At 38.3% G+C, this 23,616-nt stretch overlaps 1 protein-coding gene across 1 annotated transcript in view; it reads left to right on the plus strand.

Moving 5' to 3' along the window:
* SMYD3 (SET and MYND domain containing 3) overlaps positions 1-23,616 on the plus strand; it is a 413,849-nt gene that overhangs the window by 1,129 nt on the left and 389,104 nt on the right. The gene's annotated exons all lie outside the window — the stretch shown is intronic.

A 23,616-nucleotide genomic window follows, 5' to 3' on the forward strand; every position in this document is an offset into this window, starting at 1 on the left:
TGAAACTTTCAGCATTTCAGCAATCTTACTAATATTCGAGGCTTTACATTAGAGTGTAATTCTGCGCTGGTTTCTGTCTCCTGCCTAAGTGTAGTAGGATGCAGCTTTTGGCAGTGTGAGATGTGTTGGGTGGGTGAGAAGATTGGTTATAATGTGCAGAATCTTTTACTTTTGGATTGCGTGCTGAGAGACAACACGGTCTAGACTGGATTTGGGGTCACAAACTTGCTTTACTGCTGGCTTAACTTCAGTTGAGCCCTTCCTGAGTGGGTTTGAGATCTTGAAGCAGGGTTGGGAAGGCTGCTTGGTGGCGGGCTTTACTGCTGGGGTTCAGAGATGCTCAGCTAATGCAGTAGTCCTCTATACGGTCATATCTAAAGTAAAGTGAATTAGTGTGAATCTAAAGTGCTTCTATACATACTTAGCACATTTACTTCTAGAAATTATAACATCCCTTCCTCACTTTATTGGGCTGTTGGTTTCAGTTAAAACTCTTGCTGTTACTAGAGTGTGTAGACCAGATGGTGGATTTTGGTAGCTGTCTCTCCTTTTGTGGTTTCTTCTCTCTTTGGAAATAATTCTGTTTTCTGATGAATGTGTTCATGATATATATGTATATATAATTTTGCCCTGGCGTTCGATTAAAAAAAGTATCTGCTATAACATTTAATATGATAGCGGGTAGTGTAGTTGTTTTGAATTATATTCCATTAACAATTAAAAAATTTATCATCCTAAAGTACAATACATACTAAAGACTTGATCAGAAATATAATTTTTGATAAAGAACACCAGTGTTGGCAGCTTATGCTTCCATGAAAGAAATGTCCTGAAAGAAGATATAGAATTGTGTTGCATCACTTTACTCTCTTTACAAAGAGAGTAATCTATAGTACTAGCTAGGAACAGTACTCCAAACTTGCTGAAAACCTGCTATTTGTGCTTTTGTGGAGTTACGGCAAGATCTCAGTGGCCAGCATCTTTCCCCAACAAACTTAGGGAGAATTTCTTGTGTTGCTTTCCCCAATATCTCATCTATTAACCAAAGATGCTTTGTATAGTCTTTCTTCATGCTTTAGTACCTCTTAAGGTGAATTCAATGGCAGTTCTCGTCTAATGCAGATTTACGTAACGGGAGATTGACTTAATTTCATCTGCAAAATAGGGAATTTCTCCGTTTTTTCCTTCTGCAGGACATTGATAAAGATGTTGGGAAAAAAAATTGCCACTCATTCTGGAGGGTTCTGTCACCTTTCTTTATAGTGACCATTCAGCCTTATTTCTTTTTCCTTTGTATCCTTTAGCCAGCTGTCAACTTATAAAGGGACTTCTTCTCCAGTCCCTGATTACTTAGTGTTTTTTTTTCCTTTACATACACAACTGTGTTATGTCCACTGAGTACCTTTTATTCATCTGTGTATTGATGCCCTTGCAGAACTCCTGCAGGTTGGAAAGACCATCTTGCTCTTTGTGGGAGCTGTGTGTGCTCTTTCCCCAGAGATGCTATTCATCCCAGTGATTAATGATCTTACTCTTGTAGTCTCTACTGTCTTGCCTGAGTTCGAAGCCAGACTTGCAGTTCAGTCAAGTGGGTGTGGTGATTGAAGTTTGTATGATTTCCTTAAAATAGTAAGGTACTGTGAATGCAGGAATATCTGAGAGTTGTTTTCGTATTTAGAATTCTGAACACAAATGTTACATGAGATTATAAAGGCTACATCAGAAGACACTGATGTTCTCAACTTTCTACCCAAAACTTTAAGGGAAAAGGCTTTTATTTGGACTTTTTTGCTGTTAATTGTTACTATTTTAAACATTTTTGAATCTTATTGTTTATTAGAATATGCTTTTACATAGTTGATCAGAAGAGAAGTTCAGTTAAAATCTGGATATAGCCATATTTTTATTGATTTAATTTATTAACCCAGTTTGGTACTGATTTTTTTTTAATACAGGAAAATATATCATTGCCAAATTTGCTTGCAAACACAGATTTATCAACTCTAGTTTTAATTAGATTGTTCATTTTATGTGGTGATATTGCTTAGTTTGCTAAGCTAGTTAAATTTTTATTTGGGTTTTAAAGGTGTTTCTTGTCTGAAAAGTGAATGTGAAAGGGGCACCTCAATTCTTGGCATTTTTTTCTTCTGTGTATTCAATACCATATCAGCCATTGATCTGTTGATTGGATGTCCTGCGAGATTCCACTGTGAGAGGCAGTGCTTAGTCAGGAGCTTGGGTTGACTTTCAGATTTTAAATTGAATTCTAGGAGGTGAAGGGCTGTATTTTAAAATTGTGGACTTACCCATAATTTAGAGTAGGAGTCAAAATGAATTTGGAAGTCAGCTCTGGTTCCTCCCCTCAGTACTAGCTCCCATCCTGTTCAACTTATTCATCAGTGACCTGGATGAGGGGACAGAGTGCCTCCTCAGCAAGTTTGCTGATGACACCAAGCTGGGAGGAGTGACTGACACACCTGAGGGCTGTGCTGCCATTCAGAGAGACCTGGACAGGCTGGAGAGTTGGGCAGAGAGGAACCTCTTGAGGTTCAACAAGGGCAAGTACAGAGTCCTGCACCTAGGGGAAAAATAACCCTAGGCACCAGTACAAACTGGGGGCTGACCTTCTGGAGAGCAACTCTGCAGAGAAGGACCTGGGAGTGCTGATGGATGACAGGCTGAGCATGAGCCAGCAATGTGCCCTTGTGGCCAGGAAGGCCAATGGTCTCCTGGGGTGCATTGTGAAGAGTGTTGCCAGCAGATGGAGGGAGGTGATCCTGCCCCTCTGCCCTGGTGAGGCTTCATCTGGAGTACAGTGTCCAGTTCTGGGCTCCCCAGAACAAGGGAGACATGGAGCTACTGGAGAGAGTCCACTGTAGGGCTACAAAGATGATCAGAGGCCTGGAGCACCTGCCCTGTGAGGAATGGCTGTGAGAGCTGGGCCTCTTCAGCCTGGGGAAGAGAAGACTGAGGGGGGATCTTATTGGTGTGTGCTAGTACCTGAAGGGAGGTGTCAAGGGGACAGGGACAAACTCTTTTCAGTTGTTCCGTGTGACAGGACAAGAGGCAGTGGGCAGAAATTGAAGCACAGGAAGTTCTGCCTGACCGTGAGGGGGAATTTCTTCCCTGTGAGAGTGATGGAGCACTGGACCGGGTTGCCCAGGGAGGTTGTGGAGTCTCCTTCTGTGGAGATGTTCAAGGCCCGCCTGGATGCAACCCTGTCTAACATGCTGTAGGTGACCCTGCTGAGCAGGGAGGTTGGACTAGATGATCTCCAGAGGTCCCTTCCAACCTTACTGATTCTGTGATTTTTCACATGCTTTACAGTAATCTAGTGCAAGAAAACATCATTCTGGTTGACATTTAGGAACAAGCAAGTACTTTCTAGAATCTGGGTCCCAGAGAAAGTGACCAAGGTGACCAAGAGGTCACCTTTAAGGGAAGGAGATGCTTTAAAAAAAAGAATTTGAGAAATTTGTGCTCTAGATGACTCTGCTTGAGCAGAGGGGTTTGACTAGATGATCTCCAGAGGTTCTTTCCAGCCTGTTATGCAATGATTCTGTGCAATACGTTATGCATCATTTATAAGCTGTGAAATAATAGACAAGTGTTTTGTCTTGGTTATCATCTGAGGCCATTTAGACTACAGTAGCGGAACAAGAAGTAGTACAGATGAGTGTTTCTGAATGAATACAACTACTATCAACATATCTAGAGAGAGAAAGATAACCTAATTTAGGACTGTTGCAAGCTAGCTATGACAGCAGAGGTTACTGCAATCTGAGGAACGTAACTGAAAACTTAGGTAAATAGCTGGGTAACTAACGAAGTATTAAATGCTGAGCAGCAAGCTTATGGTCCTTGCTGTGCTTCATCTGGCTTAATTATCATGATGAAAGTCAGCATACTGTTGTTTAACGTGGACTGCTTGGGTTAAGTGTCCTGAGGGTACAAAATACCATTACATTGTAACCCCGTAGTAGAATATAACCATAGTAGAATATTGTACCCAGAGGTTGGTATCGGTTCGGAGAGTCGCAAGGTTGCACCTAGAGGTTGAGATGAAGGTTGAGCTCCTTTGTATCCGCATGGTCCTGGTTTGCATTCATGCAGCTGTCACAGGACCGTAAGTCCTTAACTCTCCAAGTGCACCTTTTTCACCAGCAGCTGCAGGAACTGGGTAGGAGAAGAGTTTGTTTTTCTGGCTCTGTAGCCGTGGAGATTTCTTCCTGGCGGAGCTGTCGCTCACTGAATAGAGCTAAGACATGTCCTTAAATGCCAAAAAGAGCGTTTCCTCTGTCAGAGTGCTCCACATTGTGCTGCGTCGCTCTATCAAGAGATACAAGCTAAGAGAAGTGCTTTCCTTGCACAGCAGAAAGCCTTGCACGCGCAAGGCCTCCAGCAACATCTGAGGGGATGGGATCCACGATCTCCAAACGTATCACTGAAAAATACTTCTAGTGCTGTTTAGTATAGAGAGAGCTTCAAAAATATGCTAGCCTTACAGTTCTAGAAAACAAACTATTTAGTTGCTGGTATGCTTGTATTCTGTTTCATAGGAATACTGAAATGTCAGATGAAGACTCATCAAATGCTAATTCTCTATGACTTTTCCTGATTTTCTCCACAGATGAAGACCATTTAAATATTATTTAATTTTTTTTACATATTATAATGGGGACTTTTATTGTTTGTTTATATAAAAATATATATATATATTTTTTAACTGTTTTTAAAAAAAATCAAACCCCTAAAATCTCCACCCTCTGACCTATCACACAATGAATTAAAAGTTGTTAATCTGACTTGATACCCTGTCATGCTCAAGTTTGCTAGTAACAACACATTTAACATGCAATCTATATGGAGTGTTTTTCTGTTGTTTCAGTGATAGAGCTCCAACCAGATTTTCAGTAGCTTTAAAGATCTATAACCTCGTATGGAGTAGGGGAGTATAAACAGATTATTTGATTAGTGATAATTTTACTGTGGAAGCAGCATGAGTATTAAGATTAGTTTTTTTTTTTTTTTTTTTGCTTCCGTGGTAGGATACTCCTGGGAATTATGTGCTATAACTTCTTTTAGCATTTCTAATCCATAATTTAGAATGGATTTACAAAGCATCTTTTAAAGAAGACACTCCCCCCATAATGTCTGCTTGCATTGATAGTGGAAGATGAAACAACCTTAAAAAGAGAAAAATGGAAATGCTTGTTTCTGTCCTAATGCCAGCTGGCATCACCTGCAGTATGTGATGTCGCTTCCATGCTGCTGTTGCATGCAGCCACGAAGTCTTCTGCAAGAGTGAAGAGGATGGGCTGCCAGCTGTGCTGTCCCACAGGATCTCTACAGAAAAGGCTATAAACTGTCTGGTCAAGAGGAATAAAGCCTATACTAGAAGTGATGTTTGTAGACTTCACTTTCTTTTCCTTCTGCTGAGAGGCAGGTTAAAGGTGGTGAGGGAGGAAGATTTGTTGTTTAGGGTAGGATTCATAATAAGTTCTCAGGGTCTGCCCTTTGATTTTGCTTGTTGCTCACAGCACCCTGTTGGGTGGCCAGAAAGTTTTTTGTGCCCCTATTAGCAATATTCCTTGGTAGGTTTGCTTTGGGAATGGAATGTCTGCTATAAACCCTCTTTTCCTTTTGGGTAGCACACCCCACGTTCCTTCAAATTCTTTGGCCTTAGTGTAGGCAGAAGGGTGCAATGTAAGGACATTTCCCATGTCCTTTTTGCCTTCCTGCCCTGCTTTGCAGTCTCAAGGCTGCTGCTGATGCCTTCTGCTAACAATCTGGTTTTGCTCTTCTTAATAGTATAAGAGTAGAAGTAGAAAATGGACAGGCATTCTTGAAAATAAATTCTCCCAGGTCGACTGTTTATTTGCTGTGTCTGTTGCTTATGAAAAATGAAAATTTGAGTTTAGACATGCTTTAAAAGTCAGTAAGATCTTACCTTGTTGTGATTCTGCATTTACAATTTCCATGCTGATACTGATCTGTAATCTGAAAAATATTATTGCAAAATTGTTGTCTTGCCAACCTGTGACTGACAATTTAACTTTTCAGCTTTCTGGTAAATCTGAATTTAGGCTGTATTATTTGAAATCCATACCTGATATATTTTTTTTCTCTCCATATAGTGTAACCTGTAACATTACTGTTTTTTAAAAGTGGTTTATTCCACAGGGAGATTATCTGCGCATGGTAAATGATAAAGCCACAAAAATAAGTTTGTGAACTAGATTAATATTAATTTTCTCAAGGTAAATTATAATTATGCAAGCACAAAATTAAAGGTAGTGCTATGAGGAAAAACATAAGTGATTTAAAAAGTGGATAACTTCTAGCTATTATATGTAGTGACAAAATTAGTTTCAGCTAACTCCTGAGAGTGTTTTTCCCTCCATTTTGCAGAAGTCGCTGAGAGTTTTATGCTGCATTAGAGCTTTTTTTCCTAATTTTTATTAAATAGTTCTTAAATTATTTAAGAACTATTAATGATATCCTATCCACAGGGATTGGAATTTGTTCCTAGTGATAACCTCCACTGTAATAGTACTCAAGGCGACTTTTTGTTTTTGGCTGTATAGTACATGGGGTGGTACTGTTCTCTGTTGAGACACCTGCAGTCTGGATCATAACCAGATGCAACAATTACTTTGAACTATTCAAAATAACATAGGTAAGGATTACAGAACTTTTGTCATGTCTGTCCATGCCATCTATTCATGTTTTGAAGTTATTTGTTAATTCGTGAAAGTTTTGTAGAGGCAGGGGGTTAAAAGTTGGTTAAAGTACTAGAAGTTTAATGAAAATAAGTGACCATATAGAAGAGAGACCCAATAAATGCCCTGAGAGAATTGGTACCAGAAGAGCTCATCCTTGTTATATACCTTCTTGCCTTTCCATGATATGGGAGACATTACAAATGCCTGTGTTGCAGGACAGACTTCAGCCTGAGCTTGCATTTCTTTAGACAGTGAAGGTCCTTTGAGCACAAAATACATCACAGTGTGGAAACCAGACCTTGTTAGCTCAGGTGCTTGAGAAGTTACCTATTAGAAGAGTATCCACAGATTCCCTAGTACTCTGTCTAGCGACGTATTCTCTCGACCTCTGTCCCGAGGAAGGTATAAAAGAGAGGATAGCATTATGGACTTAGTTCAGGGTCTTTGGTCTGTGTCACTGGTGTAATGTGGAAGAAAATGGGAAAATGCTTCTATGAAGGACCTCTGAAGTAGTGTAATATTGTTGATGTCTAGATACAGTGGGAGGATGTCTTTTCCTTCCATATTATTTTTTTTCTCTTTATGGCCTGTTGAATGAACTTAAGGAACCTAATGGAAGAGTTGAAAACTGGGAATGGTGGGCAAGCGTATGGGTGCTTTGGAACAAAGATAATGCAGTAGTCAGTGGGACATGTCCATTTGAAGCTACCTGGCATTTTTACTCATTCTTTTAAAATAAATGCAAATTTAAAGTTATTTTAACTGGCTTCCAGCTTTTTACCTAGGCTGGCATGTGTTGATCAGAGGGATACTTGTATTTATTTTGGATTTCATATTCTGCATACATTTTATATGTGTGTGTGCACGTATATGTGTGTGTGTATACAAATACAATGACACTGCTTTCCTGTTTCTTTTGATGGCCCCTGTCTCTTTTCAGAGACTGTGCAAAAGAAAATGGAAGAATACATTAGTCCAGATACATTTGGTTTTGAGAAGAAGGAAGCAAAAGTGTTGTTCTTGGAGATATCCAAAATGTGACTGGAGACAGTCTTGAGTAACCTGCTGCAGTTGACCCTCTTTGGAGCAGGAGGGTTGAACCAGAGTCCCTCTAGAGTCACTTCCAACTCCACCTACTCTGTGGTTCAGTGAAAAGAAGATTTAATAGAAAAATGTAAAATTTTAGGATATAGATCTGTGTGACAGCCTACCTAACGTGTTAGCTACAAGCTGCTGAATGGAGAGGTTATTCTTAACAGTCCCCCAAGTCTTTGCTGTCCTTACTATATGCTCCCTTTGCTTCCCCTTTGCCAACTTTGCTGCTTTCCTGATGTGTGTTATAATTCCTTCTTATTTTACTCCTCAGAGGCATTTCCTACCACAGTAGGAGGAATGCTGCAGAAATTTTCAGTTGTTTCTTGTTACAAAGAAAATCTTGGTTTTAGCTTTCTAATATCTTGGTTATGGAGAAGGGTCATGAGTTTTTTTTTTCTTTTTATTTCTGCTGACTTTATTGCAGATTGTACTGATTTAAAGGACTGTGCTTAACTTCCGTAATCACGGTTCTCACTGTGTCTCTCTGCAGCTGAACAGGAGTTTCTAGAGACCGAAAGTAAAATTTTGAATCTTGTCCAGTGGTGTCCTGATGACTGTAGAGAAAGAGCCAAGTGGAAAGCTAGTTGAACACCAGGGCATAATTCCTATGCTAACTCCAGCCATAATCATCTGTTCATAAAATATTTAACTTTTCTATTTATCATGTTAACTAGTAGCCACCCTCAGCTCAGAATCCTATTAGTTTGATTGTTCAAGCTTAATTAGAGTTAAAGGATAAATATTTTCTGAAATTGACTGTTTTCTTGATCCTCGTATATCAGAACACTTGATCCTGCAGGTTTAGTGTGCTGCACATCTCGTTTGCATGAACGAGAAAGTAGAAGAGTATGTTGATAGCTTAAGAGGGCATGATTAGGAGTGGCTGCGATCTGGGAATGCAGAAAAGGGACAACAGATAATCACTGAGAAAGATGAGGTAGAAAAATACTTCTATCAACTATAAGCCCTAAAAAAAAAAAAAAAAAAAAAAAAAAAAGGCGAATAGTGGAATAGTGTCTGGCTCCTTCAGCTGTTAAGAAGGTATGCTAGTGATCTGAAAAGACAATTTCTGTGGCAGGGATGTTCTTGCCAGTGGGGGAAAGCTCATGGTAAAATCGGGGAAAGAAATTTGGACAAGATTTTTGGTGAAGCATGATTTTGAAAGAAGAAAGATATTTGTCTTGTGGGAAATGTTCAGCATGAAATAAAAAAAAAAACAGTGTGTATGTTACCTGTGCGAAATCTTTGCTCAGTGTAGTCCATACATATTGAAGGCCAGAAACTCGCTTTTATTTATTTGTGAAGAAAAGCCTGAAAGCAGGTCACTTGAAAATAAAGATTCAAACTGTAGTGCCATCTTGCTATTTTTTTTTTCAGACTCCTAAGTTGCATTTAATAGCAGTAGTACTTTTTTTTATAGCAATGTATTTATCAAGTGCAATGTTTCCAGATATCACAGTGGGGAGATCTAGAAAGGAATGCTGGAAAGATGTAAGGTGCTAATATAGAGAGAAATGTTGAGACACTGGTTTTCTCAAAACCTGAAGCAAAAGATTTTCTCATTGGGTTAGTATTAAGAAATTCATTGATTAGCTCTGAAAGGACAGCAGGTATAATTACTACAAAGCTAACGGGGATTAAATTTAATGCTTTATACAATAATGTATCCCCCCTGTTTGGTACTTTAGCTTGAAGTGAGTGGATAAAGGAGTATGAGGAAGGTGAAAATTACTTCCCCAGTGAGAACTGTTGCTTAGCCTGTTTCCGTCTGGGTCCTTGATCCGTATATAAAAATTGACTGGCTCTGGCTTGCTGGAGCTGCAGTGCATTTGTTCATCTGGGGATATGCTGTATTTCTGTGTCTAAAGCAGTTGCTTGTCCTCTTTTAAAATGTGGCAGCCTTATCCCTGATAGAGCAAAGTACACGTCCTCTTCTTCTGCCTGCTGTGGCCTGGCTGCTGTTCAGTGTCACAGCAATAGCACTTGGAGCTCCCGAGATAAGTGGGATCAACTTGAGGGACACTTGCTGCATATGAAAGTGTGTCTGAAAAACGTTGCTGCCTCCATTTCATTGCAGTTTGCCCTTTCTCACATTTTCTTGCACATGTTCTTGAAGCTCTTCAATATTGTCTGTGTGTGAGGGGTGAATTCAGGAGGTACTTTGCAGGTGAGTGTGCTAGGAATATTTATTGGACATGATATAGGATGAGAAAGGCTTGTACCAGGCCAATGCACTGCACTTAATTGCCTTTTAGAGATGCTGAGATTTAAAAAAAAAGAGAGAGAGAAAAAATCAAACTCTGTATCCAGATATTTTAAACATCGTATGAGCTTTGACATCAGTCTCTGCTTTATATAGCTTGTCTTGATTTCTGTGGTGCACTGACTCAAGTCCTCCAGCTGTTGACAGTATTTCAGTTTAGATTTCTGAAAAAGCAGAAATGGACTAAAACCTTTAAAAAATGAAGTGGCACAGAAATCCATTTCATATATCTCTTCAGAGATACAGATTCATAAGTGTCCATGATGTTTTAGCAAATGGGACTGGCTATGCATTCAAAATCTTTATCCTCTTGTTATACTAAAACTGTCTCATTTAGTGGAGATTGATGTACAACAGATGGAATAACTATGGAAACATTCTTTTTTTTTTTTAAATACTGTATGAAACTCAACAATGTGTTGATAGATATATCTGAAATTTTTGCCTGAGGAGAAAAAAAACAAGCTGAAAAATAATCTGCTTAAGATACATATGACATCAACTGTAAAACAGATACAGCAATAAAGTATATTTCATCTAAAATAAAATGTACTAAAGAATTATAGGGCTCTTCTGTAGCTTTTGGTTTTATTCTCCCAAATAAGTACAGAATAGAGTCTCAATGCCATTTTCCTTCTTTGAGACAATAGAAGAATTGTCCTAATTGGCACCAAAAAGAGCAACACGTTTCAGGGATAATAATAGCAAGATAGTTATAAAGGTTCTTAGTTTGCAGCCCAGTTATTGCAAGAAGTTATTCTTGCCTCTTCCTGCTAATAGTTGTCTAGCATTTTATTAGTTGTGCAGTCAGTCAGTATATTGCTCATATGTGGGTTTTGCTGTCCCTTAATGGCCTTTGCTGCTTTGGCAGTCATTTTGATTGAATTACACTTCAGTATTTTATGTGGCTAGTACCTTGTTCCATATTCTGATAAGCCAATACTACTTAAATTAGATATTTTAATGAAACACTCAAATGCGTTCTTACATGCTGAGGCTTGTTTGCAAAGTAATTGGAGACCTCTAAATTTGGGGAATTTAGGGTAGGGCAGTTTTATTGGATTTATCGTTCTACTAAAGAGCGTGCTGAGTGGAGAATCTTGTAGCAAATACATGGAATATAATGCAGGCTGGATTTACTTGTACTGAGTTAATGCCCCCTTCATAGGATTTCATAGTAACAAATTTGTTTTAGAGATAGATGAACATGTAGGTGATGGTGTGTGTGTTTTTACTGAAATAAATAGTCTGCTAATTTCTCATTGATTGGGAAATTACTGGGATTCAAGTAGCTTTATGATGTTTTATTCTGTGTTGCAGGAAGCTCTTACTTTTTATTCCTGTTTTCCACCTTTATAGAAATTCCACCTTTATAGAAATTCCCTTTGCAATATTACATGTCGCTTTATTTGATTTAATGTTCTTTTCTATCTGAAGATGCTGTTGTAAGATTTCTTGCTTGTAAGGATCAGTTGTTTTTGTTGCTTTCTGCTACTGGACAAAGCCTTTATAGAGCATTGTGTGCTCTTCGGTCCAGATGTTCAGAACAGAACCTAGAATAAGGGGTCAATCAAAGTGAAGAATAGCAGTGCTCACCTCCTCCTTAATGCGTCCTGCTTGTGTATAAAGCTGAAGGTATTCTCAGCTGGTAGCTAAGCTTTAACGCGTGGATGAGGAACTCTACTGGTAAAGGATGATCTTGGAGTTCAGATAATGTAGTTGGAGGATTAAAGCCCTTGTTTTGTCACTGGTTTGCTCTGAATTTGAGTAAGGTCTTCCATTGCTTATCTGTATGAGGTGTATGAAGCTTACTTCATTGACACATATACTTACAAGTTACTGAAAAAATATTCTTCCATTTTATATGTTAGTATATGTTTGTATATTACCTAGATAGCAATATTTAGCCTGTAGCCTGCTTGAACATCTTGAACAGAGATTATAGACACCAGAAGGCGTATCTGCTGTAAATTTGTTTAACAGTATTAATATGAAGTCCAAGACCAACAGTTTTATATATACCTTTAGAATTAACAGAGCTTTTTAAAATTGCAAAAATATTTCCTAATTCAGCCAGAACTAAAGGCTTTGCTTTGTGAAATTTTATGGCTTACGCAATTTGCCAGGTTGAAATTTTACTCTGTTAGAACATATAACAGTTCCTTCCAGCTACTAGAGCTGTGAAACCTTCTTGTTCTTAGGCTGAGAAAAAAGTGCATATGTAGAGAATAAGATGCTTAGCTGATACCATAGAAGGGGCCAGTGGAATCTAAATTAGAGCAGGCGAAAGAAAACGTCAGCCTGAAAAATTGTTTGCCTGAGATGGGTTCAGTAGATGTAACCCCGAGAGCTGCTCTGAGCAGAAAGGATATTCGGTATTTTGGGGAAAAGTAGTTCCAAAAAAAACTGGTCACAAAGGAGGAAGAACCTGTCATTAAAAAAAAAAAAAAAAAAAAGACACTAGTCTGCCACAGATGATGCTGTGAGACTAATCACTTACCAGCTCAGAGAGACTTTAGCAGATGGAAGCTAAAGTAGCAACATATGTATGGTATGCTTACTAAAGGGTTATGAAACATACTTTCTCATTTTGCATGTATGTGTAAAAATCTCAGCAGAGATTTTTTGCAAGGAGATATCTGCGCACCTTATTCTCCTTGGAGAGCTACCAGTTTGGCAAAGCCATGGCTCCTCTGTGACTCCTGGGGCCATCTAAAAAGAATGAGAGGGAAGTGGAAAATACAAGTCTGGAAAGAGTGTCATATTTTCTGTTTAAGACCTGAATTTACTGAAGTTGAGAGGCACCTGAAGGAGAGGATAAAAGCATTTTAAATAAATGGGATTTCATACTGGAAAAGTTCTCTAAGAGCTTGTATGCAAACTGATGTAGAGAGAGAGAGCCAGCTATGGGACTGGGCATTTGTATTTGTCCAAGAGAACTGTGGACTGGACACACAAAAACTGTAAAGGAGGCATTTAGATGGAGAGTCTGGGGCTGGATGTATGGTAGCATCAGAGTTGTTGCACTTAGCTACCCCCTCGGTGTTACAATGGTTATAACAATCAATACTGAGTAACAAGAAGATTAGCCAAGATTTTGAAGATCCCATTCAAAGCTGAGTTTTTAACTTATCGGCTTGGTGCTGAACCTCAGGAGGATCTCTATTAGAGGACATATTTTGCCTTTGAACAGGTAGCTTGTAGCAACATCAGTGTTTCACATGCACAATATATAGTGATATTTGGCTTTCTGTTTTGGGTGAGGGGGAGCTGTCTTAAGATTCCAGTCACTTTTCTTTTTCCTTCAGCATTTTTTTTCTAACTTTGGACCAGATGGAATAATTTACAGGACTCTCAAGTGCTTCAGAAATAATTATAGAGCCGAATTCTGTGCCCTTGGGAATTTTAACTTTGGGTATTTGTCTGTTTAGAACAACTGTACTGTAGGCTTGTTAATTTTAATTTTTAATTTTCACATCTTTTTAACCTTTCCCTATGGAGTCTTAAATGTAACTGTGTACACATTTTATGATCCTTGTAGTTAGGGCTGCTTGTGAAGCATGTATGTGGTACTCACTCTCATGTGTTCATATAGATTTTAATTATAAAATTCATTTGTACTAAAAAAAATATTTCACTGGTAGCTGTTATTAATTGAAAGATTATGCTTTTCTGCTCGATAGCACATGAGGATTTGGCATCAGTTTTAAAATCTGCATGTGTTGGGACATCTCAGTGTTGATCCATTTTACATCTGGAAGGTAACAAAATTTTTAATTATTCATTTTATTTTCCAGATATAAAATCACCTGCGTTGTACATGTCCCACTCTCCACTTTGCTGTAAATTCTTCGAGGCATGAAATAGCCTGCCAGGTGTCGGTTGCACTCTGAAGTTAATGAATGGTTATCAGCATATAATAATTCAGCTACAAACTGTAATGCATGCATAATATCATTGGGCAGAATTTTTGCCTTCAGCCAACATCTAATCAATTGCTGTAGATCTAGCAAGGTCATCCTAGACTGTGCTTTCCCCCAAGCATCCAAAAAGGAAATTCAGAATCTCTTCCCCTGCCCTCCTGTCCTGTTCTGTAAGCAAATGAAATTAGAAACTTTTCGCAGCTCAGAAATGTTTGCAATTTTACCGCAGTAGCTTTTAGTAGAGCAGGTATTTTGGCTTTATCTTGTGACAAGTCCTTTATATTGGTTCTGACTAGTGGAAATAAATGACTTCTAGTTTCTCCTGGGCTTTTTCCCATGAAGTTGAGTTTATCCTTCATGTATACACATCTTGTTTACTGCTGCTGTGGATGTGAGCCCACAGCTAGGAAAAAGACCTCTGTGGACTCAGTCTTGCAATTATCTTCTGGCAGAACTTCTAATGAAGCCAGAACAATGTTTTTATATTTTTAAACACAGCTATCAGGATTAGTAATTTCCAGAAATGCATTTTTTGTTCATTTGTGTTTTTTTTATGTGTATGTGTCTATGCTGCTTACTCAAGAAAAGGATCTATGTTAAAATTAACTGGAAAACTAGTATGTTCTCTTAAACTTAGTTTTCTATTTATTTCATCTATAAAATATTTTGGGGGAGACTAAATGTTTTAACAGTCTCTAAATAATTCAGTTCTTAGTTTTGAAAAGTTATTTTTAGTAGTTGTTGGAACAAGATTGTAATAAACTTAAGCTATTTTTTTTTCCTGCCTTGCAGTAGGCTTTTCATCTCTTTGGCGTAGTTGTGTTGACAAAACCTCATCAACAGAAAGATGAGCCTGATTTTACATCTACAGAACGTAAGTGTTGTATGCTTATGTGATCGTACTTTTTACAGCGCTGCCGGCGAGGAGTGATGTTTTCACCTTCGCAGCTGAAATCCCATGCCTGTGTCAGCAACAGACTCGCTTGAAAGTAATCCTCAGCCCTCGAGAGCAGCCGGACCGTAGCTGAGCCGCAGGGCAGAGGGAGCTCAGCAGAGCTGCGCCGCGCCGCGCCGGGGGCTGCGTTTCACGCGCCCCAGCGACGTGGGAAGGCGGGTGCTCCGCGTGGAGGTCGCCCGCTTCGCCCGTCCTGTCTCCGTCGGGCACCGACAGCGGGGTCTGGCCCCGAGTGTCCTCAGTAGGTTTTGCTACGGTCTGGTAGCAAAAGCAAAGCCCCTGTGGGGGTGAGGCGCCTCCCGCCCGCTCCGGGGCGCGTTCTCGCGGGGCACCCAGCGGCCGAAGCATCCCCTCGGGGAAGGCTGGTTTCCCACGTTAACGGAGTTTGGGTTCCCGAGAGCGCTGCTACCGATCCAGTGGAGTGAACTCTCGGGGGAATGGGCACAGTTCGGAGAGAGCGTAACTGGAAGTGGTTGTGGTAGATCGTATTAAAACTGTTCTGTGTATTGCATTACAATAAATGCATGCGAACCAGTAGATAAGTAGAAAAAAATATTGCCCCGTGACGCTCGGCAGCATCACGGCTGAGTTGTGTGCTGCTATGAAGGTAGAAGCAAACATGCATTTATTTCCAGAATGGCTTTTGTGTGACTTTTCCAACATTTGAATGTTTTCTATGAGGAGAGATCTTGTTTAACCTGGGAACATAATCAACAAAGGCTAAGATGGCAAAAATAATAATAAAAAGAAAAAAAAAAGCAAGTAATGGGAAAATTTTTGTTTATGATTGGAAATGAAATGCTAAAAACACCTTTAAAAAAAGCTATCATCAAGGTATCATCTCTGATATAAGTAAGAAAATGCCTGCTTAAATAATGTGATTTTTAAGTCAACATTTCTGTGGAGAAACCAGCTCTGTTTTATTCTTAGAATTAGCATAATACAAGGATTAGCCAGGAAAAAAACTTTTGTCAGATAAAACAACTGTTTAACAATCTTTAACTCTTTCTAAGCAACAATTTCTGGCTTGTTTAGTCTTGCTCACTTTTCCACTAAGCTACCTTTCAGATACTCAACACAAAGAATGTTAGTGGGTCTAAAAAAGCCTAATGGTGCTCTTAGGTTGTTTAATTGCATCCTTGATTTCACTGAAAAGATACAATGTCAATGCCAGGCAAAGAAACAAAATTCAAATAGGATGCAACAACATATGAATGTAGGTGGCACCTTAGAAACTAACTCTCAAGAATACGAATGGCCAGTTGGTTGAAAATACTGTCATGTGGTTCTCATTTTTCTACTGAACTTGCACTGAAGCCATTGAGTTTAATTTTGCTCAGTTTCTGGTTTACACTGTGCAGGTGTCAAATGTATAGAAACTGGCGGTGCTGCAGAAGTCTTTTTCCCTCTGTGTGGAGAAGACTTCATGGTTTCTAAGCTTGTTTTTTGAACTATTTGAGTATTTTTTCATTGCATCAGAAATACAGGCTACAAATGAACTGTATCTGGGAAGAGAAAAGCAATCCACAAGGGTCAGTATATAGTTAATTTGCTATTGTGCAGATATTGAAATGACCCCTCCAGTTAGCAGGCAGCTCTTTAGGCACTGTTATGGTTTAAGAAAAAAGCTGTTACAGTAGCACAGTTCTTGATGTAAGGCCTAATGTTTCCATAATTGTGAGTGTAGTAATTTGTTGTTTCAGTTACAGTTTCTCTAGGTAAGAAATAATCTTCAGTCATTGTGTGTGGTTTGCTTGCTTGTTTATGTTTTGTTTTTCCTCAGATGATAACTGATCTGTTACTTAGGGCTGCAAGATCTAAGACTTGGATAGAACAACTTAATCTTTCTTGATAAGTGTTGAATTTGTGTGCATATATATGTTTTTGTATATACACATATAATTTGTGTTAACTATATATACAGATAAATAAAAGCTTCCAGAATAAAAAGTGAAATAACAAATGAAGTCTGTCTGCCCACTTTAAAAATGTCTAGCAACAACATAAGCAAGTGAAAATGACCAAAGCTAAATTCACCATTTCTTGAAGAAACTTTTTTTTTCTTTAAGCAGCCAGAGTACAGATACATATTTCTTACCAAGGCAACGGGAGCTGGTGCTCTGCAACATTAGTTTTGATTGACATTTTTGGCATGCCTTAGCTAGTTGGAAACTTGAAGTTATGCTCTATTTTATAGTTATTTTTGCAATGGTAAATAGATTTTTAGTGAATGTTAAGTATGTAGCACTTCTTTCCATGCAAACATGAGGTCTGAGCTTATAAGGTAGTAAACGGGCATTGGACAAAGGGGCAGGAGACTTATCCTTTTGTAGGACTGAACTCTTTAATTTTGTTTGTGACCTAAGCAAAATTTGAACTCAAGTTTTTGAGAAATTGGAAAATTATACTTCTGAAAACATAAGAATTCAGAACAGCTCTTACAGCACTGGTGGAAATCTTGTGAATTTCACGAGCCTGGTACAAGCACAGTAAACCATTTAAATCTCCAAATATTGTGCCACTGCAATCTTTATTTAACCTTATGCAGTTCCCTCATAAATTTTTCTTCTCCTTTATTTACAGAAGATCTGAAAAAGTAAGCCTATAGCATATTTTCCAGAATTGTCGTTCTTTTGCCAAAGTTGCTTATTTTTGGTTAGAAGATAGTATTTGGATTTGAATTTAAGTGTTTGAAAATGAAGCTTTAATTTTAAAGGCTAATTTCTGTACAGTGCATATATGAGAAAGGTGTACTTTTTGTTCTGTTCTTATGAGCTACTCCGTATAACATGTTGTGGTGCAAAGAGATAGGGAACGTTTTGGTACCAAAAGGCACTACTGTGTTCCTCTGAACATTTCTGTGCTAACTATTCATATGTTGAGAGGTCTTCAGTTATGGAATAGGTTATATCTGTGTGTCTATTTTTTTTTTTAAGTTTTACTGTTACAATTTGCTAATTCAGAATATGAAAAAAAATATTCTATTCCTGCTAATGTTGCTTCCAGGGGAAGGTCAGTGGCAGGCTGAAATTGGAGCAGATCTGCCCTCTCCCTTGAGCACTAGCAGAGGGGTGTCTGTGTCTGTCTGTCTCATCCTGGCTCTCTTACTAAAGTTGTGCCTGAACCTCAGGTGAGCCACATGGCTTCCAAGGGAAGGACTGATAGAAGTTGTTAAGCTTTTATAGAAAGGTCTTTGGCACTAAAGTCATGTAGATGCTATGAAGGGCTTTTACAAAAACTACCTCACGTAGATCTCATATTAGTGCGTATTGATACAGATCTATAAAGACATAGGGAACCTGATGTCCTCCAGAAGCTGAAGTGGATTGCCAGTTGCATTTTAAGACTTCCTCTTTGATGTGCAGAAGAACGTAGAGGAATGTGTCTTTGTTTCTATTAAAGCAGACGTTTAATTAGCAAAGTCTTTTCTATATTTGAGAGCCTACTAAAACCCAAATGTCTTCATGCATTTACTAAATCTTCATCTTGTTTGATGTTTATATTGTGCTTGTGTCTAGGCTTAAAGCATCTGCCTTATAAAGTAGAGAGGAAATACTCTCTACTTTAGAGAGAATGGGAATAACTATTAGCTCTTCTGTAATGAGCTGCGTTGGCTAGCTTTTCTCCCCTTACTTAGCTTTTCTTACAAAGCTGTTTTGGCAGCAAGACAGGTTAAGTCTGTGATATGCTGTGGCTTAGAATATGATCTTCCTTGTTAAAGCGTGTGGGAAAAGCTCAACATATCTTTCCAAAGTCACCAGCAGTAAAGTGTGTTCCCGTGTGGCTTTAGGAGTGTCAGCCTTCTTCTCTAGAGACTATTACTAATTGTTAACATCTGGTCCAGTATGAGAGTCGCAGAAAAATCTGCCACCTCTGGCGATTGAATTGAAGTAACCAACGTCTCATCTGTGTCCTTGTCATCTCAGAGTGACCTTAGGTCTACATGTGGTACAGAAACTATGCTGTTGCTTTGGTCAGTGGTGTGGGGGTGTTTTTTGTGTTTTTGTATGTTTGTTTTTTTTTTTTTTTTTTTTTTTAACAGTAGCTGAGGATTTTGAGGATGGAGTTGCCTTTTTTTATTGTTGTTCTTTTTTTAAATAATAATGCAGTAGTATTTAAATCTCTTGTATGGCTTTGTTCATTCTTCATGATTGATCTCATCCTATGATTAACTCATTTACAGTGCTAAAGTATTTTATGAATTATCAATTTTATGAAACCTTAGGTGATGCTTTTGACCATTACCCTGCTAGTGAAAAAGTGAAACTGATACTGAGAAATTAAATGACTATTAAGAACAGAAAATATACAGGCTGAGTCAGGCTGTGGAAAGGTATCTGGAGTACTGCTTCTGTGACAATCAGAGGCTGTGCAGATTCTGCTTCAGAAAACTCCCTCTTGAAAATGTGGTACTGAATATAAAATTACATCCTGTGTTATTACATGGAATAACAAGTGTTCTTGTGACCTGAGGAGAAAAAAAAATCTCCATTTTAGATTTTATTGAAAAAAATTCAGGTGGTATTGCAGTCTTCCACATTCAGTTGTAACAAGCTGTGCATAAAATCTGTATATATCAGCTGCAGTTGCTATGAATAACAATGTTTTACATCACTCATCTCTATGTAATCATTTCTAAGATCACAGGATTTTCTGTAAAATGATTTTGACAGCTCAGAATTAATTTAAAGCATATATACTATAGTGGAAAAGTAATCTGATCATGTGACATACACTTGCAAGAGGAAAGATTTATTTGATTAAAAAAAGACTTTGCCAGCTGTTTTTCTTTCTGTTGACTGATCTCTTTTGTGTGTGTATGTATTTTAAGGGAGTTAAACTTTATAAGAATTCTGTCTTAACTTGTGCCAAAGTCAATTCAGTGTCATTTTTAGTTAAAAGATGTTTTTTCTTCATTGTTGTGTGTATATATATGAGATGGCAGAAAAATCACTAGCATGCCATAGAGAATGATAGAGACTTTCTTTAGTTTTAGTTTTGCATTTCAAAACTCTCTTTAATCCTGCAATGACATCTTCCTTAAACTATTTTGTGTCGTGAAAGAAGAATCAAATTGACATCAGATCATTTTCAGCTATTCTGTGGTAACGAGAAACAAATCCTGTACTGCTGGAAAAACAAAAAAAACAGTAATAAATTCCTGGTGAAGGAAATACAAGGTTAACTAATAAGTTTAAAGTGGGAGGGTATCGTTCAGCTTTTGTTCGTGATGTTCTGCAAGTATAGTATAAAATAGGTCAAAATAATGCAGAAACAATCTTGAGTTTGAACAAAATAAAACATTTTTGAAAGAAAACATATCTGGCTGCTTAAGGCAATATTGTGGGGGGAACAGAAGAGGGAGATAAAAATCTGACTGGGCGTAATGTGAGAAGTAGTGAGCTGCCGTCACTCTCTGCCTTGGCAGTGGGCAGGTGTGCTCTCTTCCTCATTGCCCAGCGAACTGCCTGATTTCATGAAGCAGTGGGATGCTGTGCCCTGGGGAGCTGTCCGAATCACCCTTGCAACACGCTGCCTGGTGGCATCCCACATCAAATTGTGCTTTTAAGGAGGGGAAAAAAAAAAAAAAAAAAAAAAGTGAGCAGAATACGTTATTGAGCTCCTGCTATTTTGTTCCTCCATCTGCTTCCTGTGTCCTTTAGCGATCTGCATTAAAGATGCACCTCAAACACACACATATTTTAATTGCAAGCCACCAGGCGATGGCTTGCGTGTCAGTTGTGCTGTTCCAGCATGCTGTATTGTTTCAGGATCGTGTGATGGGCAGAGAAAAGTTAATTCTGCAGCCTGTCTTTCGGAATAGCGGCAGGATCGTTGCATTGGTCTTGGCTCACTGCACCAATTTCCAGTTGTCCGTAACTGCATCCAGAAATGCTTGGGAAGCAGGGCGGTCGATGAAGTGGACGTAGGCTGCGTGCCTGCAGCTTGGTCCCCTTGGCAGCTAGGCTGCAGTATCCTCAAATAACTGAAACTTTCAGCTGGCCTTCAAGAATAGCACTCAGAAAAATTTATTGCAGTAGATTAATGTTGAAATTACGCAAAGGAAATGGTTGTAAGGAGGTCTAAAGAGGCTGTTGTTGTGGGGGCTATTACTGACCACAGCTGCAGATCTGTGGTAGGGCCCTGACTGCTCTTTGCAGCCCAGCAGCAGCTGGTGGCCCAAAGGCAGGGTGAGAGCGATGCTTTTGCTCTGCTCCTTCTATCCCTTGTTTCTGTCAGCCACAACATTATTAAAATCCAAAGATCTCCTGTTTTATCCAAAACTGTATGCATAGCTAATCCTAAAAAAGAAGCACAAAGCAAACCCTCTTTTTGTTTTTTTCTTAATTAGGCTATAAACCTGGGAGTTTAAATAAGCAGGATGTTGGACCTAGGCTCCATGATGCGCAGATTGTGCTGGGTTTGCTTTTTAATCCATATTTGAAGATTTATAACTTCCGTAGCTGTATCTGATGTTACACGGTTCTTTTTTTCCAGGACTCGGCTAAGTGGGTTTTGAATATGAATTTTTATGGTAGTTTCTGCGTGCCTTGTTTTAAACCTCATTAAATTACCACCTAAGATGATGCTGAGTTTGTCTTCTTCCTACAGGACAACCTAAGCCAGTGAGTTTATATGTGAAGGAGATTATGGGGAGCCCTCCCAAACGTGGTTATACTTGGAAGTGATCTGTATTCATGGACTGTCACCTGCAGTGATTTTACTGAAGTGTGGATACTGCCCTGCTCAAAGAGAGGTGATTTCATCGCCTCTAGGACCACCTAAGGATTTAGCTCGCTTTTTCATGTTACCGCTGTTAATCAGCGGGCTTTCTCATGAGAAACTAGTGGGATATTGTCTTGGTTGTGTTGGATTACGTCATGTGGGCTATGCTAGGCACCAAATGCCTATATTGCAGTGCTTAACGGGCTTCTGAGATGTTTCTGGAGTATGAATAGTGACCAACAGCGTGACTAAGGTTTCCAGTTACTCTTTCATATTGTGTTTATATAGCAATCAGATTTAAAAAAAAGAAAATCTGATAAAACTCAAACTCTGTTAGCTCATAAACTTGAGATGGATATTTATGCTATAAATTTGCTTCTGAGTGTAAGCAATAACTATTTTAAATGCATATGAATATGGGAACATATTTTTAAGTGCTTGAAATTCAGGATATTTTGGAAGCTGGAAGTAAATGACTGGTAGAAATGAAGTTTACTACTGTTACAGAATTGCATAATTGAAGCATTTTGAACCTGAACTTGGTTTGATCCTAAAAGGGATAAAAGAGTTCTGAAGTAGTTCTGGTAGTATAAAACTGAAATTTCAACAAGCAGAGGCTGGCCTAAGTTGTGTATGATACTAGGAATAACATTCCTTTAAAACTTGTAATTAATCTTTTGCCAACGTTAGTTCATTCACTTCTAATTATTAAATCCTGAGCTTCTGCAGTTTTTCAGCACTGAGCTACAAAGCTGGTGTTTGTCGGGAATTTGTGGAACGATGCCACTGCAATGGCATTCCTGTGGTGCTAATCACTGGGTTGGATACCTGTGTCACCGCTTCACTGAGCGGTGGCTGATGACATTTCGAGTACTGTGAGCATTGAAAGTTAGAATTTATTTATGTATTTTTTTTTATGGGACTGCCATTTCAAATATAGTTCTGCATTAAAAACAGCTGAAACAAATTTAGCTGTTTGAGCTAAATTTGTCTGTAGTTTCTGGTGAAAAGCCACCTATTATTACAAATGTAGAATTTCTTTGAAGAATATACTTATGTTAGGAAAAGATCACTGACTGTTTCAAATTAAGCTAATTTCATTAACTGAGAGTAATAAATTTATCTAGATCTAGTGTTCTTTTAATTTCTTTCATTAAGAAAATCATCTTTGAGAACTGAATAACTGACTTTCTAGTCAATGTGAAATATCTACAGCTCTTGAACTGGAGCAGCATTTTTTTCTTTAAAAAGCAGATATAAGCTTGTAAATGGTCTTTAGAGTATTAAACTGCAGCAGTGATTGTAGGTCAAATTTTGATGGACTCTTTCTAGGTGTTCCACAACTACTGCCATCATTGTATAATCTATTCCAAATAAATATATGTAATTCCAGACTTCGAGAGTCTAAAATACTTCTGAATACTTTAAATAAATAAATAAAATATATAAAAAAAATAATGATGGTAATACATAGGCACTGAATAGTCTTTTTGCTGCATGCTCTTAGTTTATTTTTAGGAGATGCATTTTATTTTGGTTAAAATAATCAGGCTTACATATATATTAAATATTCTAAATATGCCATAGGCTTGGTAGCAGTGCATTTTTGAGTGCAGTTAATAAATCCACATACAATTTTTCTGTAAGGCAGATTAGAAAAAGCATATTCCTAGTTGAATTTTTCCTAGTTGAATTTTCGTGTACAGAGACCTACTGTTATGTGTTGTGATATTAATTAAGAATGGCCTATCTATGATACTTAAAGCAATCTAAAGGTGCCTAAATGTGTAAAGGTTTTCTTCTTTTCCAGCCCTAACATTACACCCAGTCAATGTCAGTAAATCTGTCTTGCGTGGACTGATATGCAGTGTAATGGCTCTCATAGCTCTTTCTCTACCTTAGACCATATACCTTAACTTAGATTCTAAA

This window comes from Rhea pennata, chromosome 3, assembly GCF_028389875.1.
Source record: "Rhea pennata isolate bPtePen1 chromosome 3, bPtePen1.pri, whole genome shotgun sequence".
Taxonomy (NCBI): domain Eukaryota; kingdom Metazoa; phylum Chordata; class Aves; order Rheiformes; family Rheidae; genus Rhea; species Rhea pennata.